Below are 8,989 nucleotides of genomic sequence, written 5' to 3'. Positions count from 1 at the left end.
GTCTCGTGCTAAGAGACGGAATCACGAAACAGCAGACAAGTTAGACACTAAAGGCTTGAGAGTGTTGGTGATCTACATTGACTTAAAACGAAAAAAACACACAAGAGGACGAAACAGACAACACAGCTTTCGATTTGCAACTACAGATTTATTGGGGCGGCTAGCCGTTCAGAGCTCGACTTGGGGTGGCGATGGGGAAAGGGGGGAGTAAATCTGTAGTTGCAAGTCAAAAGCTGTGTCGTCGGCAGTGGCGTACCAACTTGTTTTTAAAGGGGGGGGGGGGGGGGGGCAAACCAGACCCGACCCGACCGCCCCCCCCCCCCCCCTCAGGGCCGGGGGGCGATGCCCAATTGGTATCCCTTGGTCGCCGCCGGCCAGTGTTTGCCCTGCCCAGTGACGGCTGTTTTAGGGGGGGGCGAAACACATGCCTTGCCCCCCCGGTTGGTACGCCCATGGTCGTCTGTTTCGTCCTCTTGTGTGTTTCTTTCGTTTTAAGTCAAAGTTAGTCTCCTGCATCAACGAGCAAGATCAAGAATGTTGTCTTTCATGTAAATCTGAACAGGACGCATGGCCAATAATAGATTGGTCAAGGTAACTTTCCGCATATATGGTCGAGCGAGTCTTCAAACCTTTCAGGGATATTAAAACATTCATAGAAACTTCATAACTTCACCATCTTCTTTACTTTACACTCTGCTGCTCCAGATAGGCCTCATTTAATATATCATTACAATTCTTCCGGCTTCTGCCACCCATATGTGGGCCTGGTGGCATCGCTACCACGATGAGCACTAACTCGCCGTTCGTCTTGTTCGTACAGATCCTGATCTTCAACGTTTCCTTCGCTGAGCCCGCGGTTGTGTCTGGCTTTTGCCCGGCACGTGCGTGGTTTGCTACATCTGATTGCTCGTGGGATGACGGTGCGATCAACTCCCCTGGCCTGTCTTTCGGCGTTTTCGACTGGGCCACTATCTTCGGCCAGTTTACAAGTCAAGCGGCATCGACAGCAACGGACTCGCGTATAAACGAGGAAGCATTGACCGCGCCGGACTGTGGGCCTGGTGGCATCGCTACCACGATGAGCACTAACTCGCCGTTCGTCTTGTTCGTACAGGTGCGTAATTCCTGCTGCCTTTATACGAAAAAGAGTAGTAATAGGTGTTTGCTCTTGCTACCAGGCCCCCAGTGTTGTCTTGCCATTGTGTCTGAGTGTACTGCCGTGATACGGCAGTTGTTGCTCCTCTGTGGAGATGTAGAGGTAAATCCCGGCCCTGTCACCACAGAAGCTATGATGGCGTTGCTGACTAAACTTGACGCCGGCCAAACAACTGTACTCGACGAGCTGAAAGCAATCAAAAACAAACTTACACTCACTGACCAGACGGTCAACGCTCTGTCTGACAGAATGACGCGGATAGAGCAGGAGTTTTCGCATTTTAATTCAATTCGAAATGATCTTGACGAACTCCGCGGTGTCACGGCGACCCTTACTGACAGTTTAGCGACTCTGGCTGAACGCGTAGATGACTCGGAAAATAGATCGCGGCGCTCGAATCTTCTTTTTTTTTTTGGCCTCCCTGACTCTGATAGGGAAACGTGGGCACAGTCGGAACAGAAAATAATAAACCTTTGTTCTCAACATCTTGATATCAACATCATGCCAGACGGCATCGAGCGTGCCCACCGACTAGGTCGATATCGTCCCAATCAGAACCGCCCGATAATTGTAAAATTTGCTCTTCATAAAACCAAAGAACGAATTTTTTCTCAGGGTGAAAAGTTCAAGGACACTAGCTTCGCTGTAAGTGAAGATTTCTCTCCTTCGGTTCAGCTTGCTAGAAGGAATTTGTTAACTTTCGCGCGTAACCAAGCTATGCCCTTTTCCTTACGTTTCAAAACGCTCCTCATTGGACAAAAACGATACTATTTTGATGACGCGTCAAACACCGTAAAAGAGTGTCCTTCTTAACTAACCCGATCTTTTCGCCGCGGTCATGAGCCCACTCCCCCAAAGCCACTGTCCTTTATTTACACAAATATAAGAAGCGTTATATCTAAACAAGACGAGATATGTAGCCTAATTGCATCTACCGATTGTGACATTATTGCGCTTACTGAAACATGGCTGTCATCATCGGTAACTGATACAGAAATTTTTACGGGCACTTCTGGGTTCAATATATTCCGCAAAGATAGGGAAAGTGGCCGGGGAGGGGGGGTCTTGATTGCGATAAAAGATAGTTTTGTGTGCAACCTAGTAAGCTTGTCTTCACCGTTGGAAATGCTATGGCTTTCTTGCACGGTTCAACACGCTTCGCTCCTTATCGGTGTATGTTACCGACCCCCTCACAGCGATCCATCTTTTCTAATTAACCTCAATGACGCTTTCAATGAATTGTACCTTAAATATCCCAAATCCAGTATTCTGCTTTTCGGTGACTTTAATTACCCCACTATTGATTGGCCCGCCTTATCCGTTTCGGTCCCTCTTGATACGAGTGAAGCGACTGGTTTCGTTAACCTTTGCTTCAATTTCGATCTCTCGCAGCTTGTAACTAAACCCACACGATCAACCACCCACTCTTCGAACATCCTTGACCTCATCCTTGTTTCTGATCCTGACTCTCTAAAGTCGATAAACTACCTACACGAAATAAGTGACCATAAAGTGATTTACTGCACATTTTCTTTAAATATTCAGTCAAAAACGAAGCGGAAGAAAACCGTAAAACTATACGAGAAAGGGAATTATCAAGGAATGAATACTGAGCTAGGGAAATTCTTAGATGTCCTTTTAATAGACTTTGACAATCGGTCCGTCTGTGTAAATTGGACTATGTACAAATCTAAAATGCAACAACTAGCTGAAAGCTTTATCCCAACTGTGACATTTTTCGAAAGCGCTTCTGCTCCATGGTTTAATGTTACCCTGAAACGTTTAAGCACGAAAAAAAAGAGACTCTTTCGTAAAGCCAAAACCACGGAGCGCAGCTCGGACTGGGATAAGTTCTATAGTTCCGACAGACAATTCAGAAGCGCAATCAGAACACAAAAACGAGCGTTTTTTAATGTTGATCTCCCATGCATGCTGCCGAGCAACCCAAAAACGTTTTGGAATGTCGTTAACCCTAAACCTGAAATAGTAATCAATCTTAAAAACGACGATGACTCTTTGGTTCCTGATGACGAATGTGCAGAAAAATTCAATGATGTTTTTTGTTCAGTGTTCACACAAGAGTACAATGATATGTTTTCTATGGTTCCTCCTGCCTTTCCTACATCCATGGATGGGATCACGTTTGAACCGGCTGGCATTGTGAAAATCATCGACACCCTTAAGATTTCTTCATCAGCCGGTATTGACCAAATAAATATAAAAGTGTTGAAAAATACTAAAGATATATCTAGCGTAATATTGGCAAAGCTTTTTGCACAGTCACTTTCTACTGGTTCCTTGCCATACGACTGGAAAGTTGGGAAGATCGTCCCAATCTACAAAAACGGAAACAAGTGCTCCCCTTCTAACTACCGTCCCATCTCCCTAACAAGCGTGTCGTGTAAAATAATGGAACATATCATCTACTCCAAAATCATTCATCACTTGTTAGAAAACAACTATATCCATTCCGCCCAACACGGCTTCCGAAAAAACTTCTCCTGTGAAACTCAACTCGCGTCTTTCGTCCATGACCTGCATGTTAACCTCGACTCTAACATTCAAACTGACGCCATCTTTCTAGACTTTGCTAAAGCTTTTGATAAGGTCCCTCACAGACGTCTCATATACAAGCTTAATCAACTTAACTTAGACCCCGCGATTTTGAACTGGATCATTAGCTTTCTTACGCATAGACATCAATTCGTTACCGTTAACCAGTCATCATCCTCTATTGCCGAAGTCACCTCAGGCGTTCCTCAGGGATCGGTCCTTGGACCACTCCTATTTCTAATATACATTAACGACCTACCCGTATCAATCACGTCGCATATTCGCCTCTTCGCTGACGATTGCGTCATCTACCACCAAGTAACTAACCCTTCGGACCACCAACTCATTCAAGATGACCTCATACGAATTCAAGCGTGGTGCGAAGAATGGCAGATGTCTCTTAACGTCCAGAAATGCCAGCTCGTGTCATTTACACGTCGTGTAAGCCCCTCCGTGTTTTCCTACTCACTTAATAACGTACCTCTGCAGAAAAGCCTTTCCTATAAGTATCTCGGAGTCCACCTCTCATCTGATCTTTCCTGGGCTACTCATATCAGTCACGTTATCTCCACTGCTAATCGCTCACTAGGCTTCTTAAAACGTAACCTTAAGCTAGCCCCTCCTCACCTTAAGCTGCTTGCCTACTCATCCCTTGTCCGTCCTAAATTGGAGTACGCATCTGCCATCTGGGACCCGCATCAGGCCTATCTCATCAATAACCTCGAATCACTCCAGAATCGTGCAGTACGTTTTATCTACTCAGATTATTCTTCCTTTTCTAGCGTAACTAATCTCAAAATCCGTGCAAACCTCCCTGTCCTTTCTGTCCGTCGTAAACTTGCTAGGCTATCTCTTTTTCACAAATTTTACTACAGTCAGTGCCTCCGGTCATCATACATTATATCTTCAGAATACCGGCTTCGTCGTACGGGACATAACCTCGGCGTAAGACGCCCCAAAGCAAGAACCGTCACCTTCCAGAATTCATTTTTTTCACGCACTGCCATTGATTGGAACGATCTTCCCGAGAACGTCATCATCACTCATGACCCGATAGAATTTAAGAAACGCTTGCTAGACTCCCCACTTTAGGTTTGTACGAACCATCTATATGTGTACAGTTTGCCTTTCACATTTGTGTGTTTTTGCTCTTTGTACGCGAGTTGTTTTTGGCGTGTTTTCTACCCTTTTGTTTTACGCTCTGTACCCACCCCTTATGTAATACCCCCAAGGGGGTCCTTAAGGTATCTAAATAAATAAATAAATAAATATTCACGACAGACCGGGCTTGTCATAACTGTGCGATCGGAAGCGGTTTGTGCAGTTCGTCGATAGTTTAGGTGTGTCGTGCTCCTGTACGCTATGACCCGTTTCACTGCTGTGCTCAGGGTATGAAACTCGGAGCGTCGGAGTAGGAATAAAGAAGCATGGACTTCACACACCCAATGACGACAACAATATTCGTAAAGACGAAGGGGAAGGCTACTCTGACTTGCCGCGGCTGCGTGACGCAAGACACGCCTCTATTTTCTGTCTTGCTGCATGTTCAGGCTTTTGGGGGCAGGGCTTTCGCGGGGAAGGCAGGCTTGTGACAGCCGCTTTTTTTCTGCCTCCTCCTGCCGACATGTCTGGCAGAGTGCTTCCTTAGCGGAGAGCTTCGTGCAGTAATATAACTGGTAAGACAAATTGTCATCTTGCAATCCCATGACAAACTTGTCACATACAGGGATAAGGCGGTCTTCCATCTCAGAACTGTTGTAGTTGCAGCACTTGACAAGGTTACAAGGCGCTGTGAAGAAGTTGTTGAAAGACTCGCCTTGTTGCTGCGTTCGACGATGGAACTGGAACTCTTGTATATCGCTTTAATTGGATGCACAAGGTGCCTGGCCAACTTCTCTTTGACGACTGCGAACGACAGGATCTTTGGAGTTTGCGCTTCCAAGAATGACAAGACACTGCGGGCTTGAGGTCACATACAGCACAAGAACGTCCAAACTTGTACCATGTCGCTTGGTGTAGTCTTTATTCATCGCAATCTAAGTTGGCCGTTCCCAAGGGCTTGTGAAAGTGAATGGTGCCGGATTTTGAAGTCTCGACGCAACAACGTGAACAATCAGCATTTTTGGTTAGTTTTCTGTCATGGTGAGATTACGCTCCTGACACCGTGTTTTGTTTCGATCACGGCAGACAAAGTGATGAAGCAGCGAGTAATTACCCTAAAAGTGTTTATTTTACACCTCTGCAGGCTCTTATCAAGCCACTCTCTGGGATGATGGTGCCCCCTGACTACCAATAATATATCAACTCACGAATTATAGTCAAGAAGAAGAGTCCTCTACAATGGTTACTTGGACAATTGGTTTAGACAAAGAAAGAATGGTCTTACCTGTGCATTGTCAGCTGAGAATCTGGACAAAGGTCCATCAATTCAGCCCTGAGCTTGTCTTCTTCCTCATGTGCCAACACAAATTGGGGGGGGGGGGGGGGGGGCATCTGTACAATGTGGCAGAAGTTGGCAAGGGGGACGGGTTGATCATATGGTGTCTTCGATGACCGCTGACCCCATTGGCACTCAAGCTCTGTGCAGCTGAGGGTTTCTAGGTCCGCAATCCCAGTCCTGAAAGCAGAAACTTTGTTATCAACTTTAGTAAGTTGCTTGGAACCAGTAGAGCTATATGCCACTGTTTTGCAGTAACTGGAGAGAGCCCAAAAATACTGCTGCATGTGTGGTGCAGTTAGCAATATGTGCGGCTGCTATGCGGAGGAACGGGGCTCGAACTCAACTCGTTTCGTTGTTTTATAATTTGAGATTCATCTGGAAAGTTCCAGCGCATTCTCCGGTGTCATCGGCTATTTTGGTTTGGAGCATTCCTGAGCTTGCCGTATGTATGAAAGCAGCAGTAACACTCTTCCTCGAAGCAGGCATCCTTCCTTCGTCGACACAGAATGCTTGATACCTTATGTTTTGGTTTGGAGGCACAAGTTTGCTTTACTACACAAATATTTTAAGTTCTAAATTTGTATATTGTGTTCCATCTGTGACAACAGCTAATTTAGAGTTACCTGCCACTCTCTTGCCGTAGCCGGAGACAGCACAAGCAAAAAAAGTTTTTTTTCTTGATTATTACGCCTATTTTAGAAAAATACTGATTTGCTGATAATCTGGTCATGCATTGTTTATGGTTATCCTAGCTATCTCCAAATGTAAGCACTTGTAATCAATTGTGGTAAACCACATTGTGAACTCAGTTATCCAAACACCCAACAAACATGTTTGACAAACAAGGTTTCATGGGCACATGAAGTCCCAGATATTGGGAAGAAAAGTAGATAAATAAGGCAACATTGTCAGACTTAAGCAGGTTTGACAATGTAAAACGTAGCTCGGGTCTATTGCGAGTGATCGTTTCATTGGTTGTTTCTCGAATGGGACTCGGGTGTGCTACGTAGTACACGACCACAGGTACAGGAGATCCTCGAATAGCTGCATTGCGGAATACAAGAGCAGCAAATATATATGAAAATAGACTAGCAATCGTTCATGCAGACAAGTGGCATGCAGACAAGTGGCTGTATGGTTCCCCGTAGGGCGGATAGCGACGCTGCGAAGCGACGCAGTACAGTTGCTAGCGATATGCGCTAGAATGCGCGAACGGCGAGAAAGCAGTGCAAACTACGCTGTCGCACAGCTATCGGGTGTGCATTAAGGGTGGGAAGGCATCGCGCGTGGCGCGGGTGAGTAGAGATTTAAACCCCCACTCACTGCCGTTCTGACTCTCCCCTTGCTGCCTGCTAGACCGCGAGGTATGTACTGCCTGGTCGCCGTTCGCGCATTCTAGCTCATATCGCTAGCCACTGTACATTCGACTACTTCTATCCAACGATGCATGGTAGTGTCGGTGATTGTGGTTCAGATTGCTCACCTGTTGCAACACAGCAGAACAGTGACGATGTGCTTACAACATTCCGAGAGGCCGGCTTTGCACGAGCAGTGAGCCTCTGACACAGACACATTACCGCTGTGGTCGTCACACTTTGGAGCTTCAGGGTTCCCCGATGCGGTTCCCCTCTTATGGCACTGGTAGCCAGACACAGAGCGAACACAACTATCTTCTCGCTGTCCTCTAATGTTTTTCCGCACACGAAGACGTGGCCGGCGTCCAAAACGCGCTCACCCTCCACTAAGCTTCGCAAGTTGTGCGCCGTTTCGACGGCTTTTGAGCAAGGCACATGCTGGCCTTCCGAGCAAATATAAACGTCCCCGTCATTTGTGGTCGGCTCTTGTCCCGGAAGATTCGTATTTCTCGCCGAATAAATGAATTTAAGCAGCGCGACTAACATCAGCGAACGGACGGACGGAAGATCTGTCCCCGTCTCTTCCGCCATCTTGGAACTACCACCCCGCCACCTATAGGGCGTTGGAGTTGCGAATTTCTCAGGAACCGCGCGTGGCACGATGTTCCGGTAACACGTCATCAAGTACTACGGGTCTTCCGGGCACGAAATGTTTCACCTTTCATTTCGCCCTTGAGATACACAAAGCGATAATGAGTGGGAGCTCTGAAGAAATATCGCTGGGAATTCACTACACAAAGTGAGTGACAGTGCTTTTTGTATCGGATGTGAGGGCGCTTACAGCGCGCCACCGGCGAAACGCGGAACTCGAAGACGCGCCGCGCGAGGGTCGAGCTCACCATCGTAGGACCCGCACCCTCGCACCCCGGTGCATTTTCATTAGTTCTCAGGGGCCCACCAGGTGGAGCAGCCTGTCTCGATGGTCACGCGTTCCGGCGTTCGGGTTTCATTCCGTGCCGATTGTACATGCAGTACATGCGTGAAAAGGCGTATGCAGATTCGCCCGAATTAACGGTAGAAGCGACAACATCCTGCTGTCAATGCGTGCCTACGTACTCACACGAATGGGCACACATATTAAACGAGATCATCCGCCTCGCTTAAATTCTCTTTTTATGTTACAGTAGAGCAGAGGCCCGGGGCTGAGCCAAGAAGAAGGGGGGGGGGGGGGGGGAAGAAGGGGGGGGGGGGGGTTCAATACTCCTGTCCTTAAAAAAAATATTCTGCCGATTTTTTTAATATGCAACTACATATATATATATATATATGTGTGTGTGTGTGTGTGTGTGTGTGTGTGTGTGTGTGTGTGTAGAACTCGTATACAACGCATTTTTGTGCACGCAACTAGTATATAATAAATTTAGTTTTCGCCTTTACAAGTGCAGACAGGTATAAAGTTTGCTCTGCTCAGAGACAACATACGCT

Source organism: Ixodes scapularis, unplaced genomic scaffold, assembly GCF_016920785.2.
Source record: "Ixodes scapularis isolate PalLabHiFi unplaced genomic scaffold, ASM1692078v2 PGA_scaffold5__190_contigs__length_132052651, whole genome shotgun sequence".
Lineage (NCBI taxonomy): Eukaryota > Metazoa > Arthropoda > Arachnida > Ixodida > Ixodidae > Ixodes > Ixodes scapularis.
Note: the sequence above shows the minus strand (reverse complement) of the source record.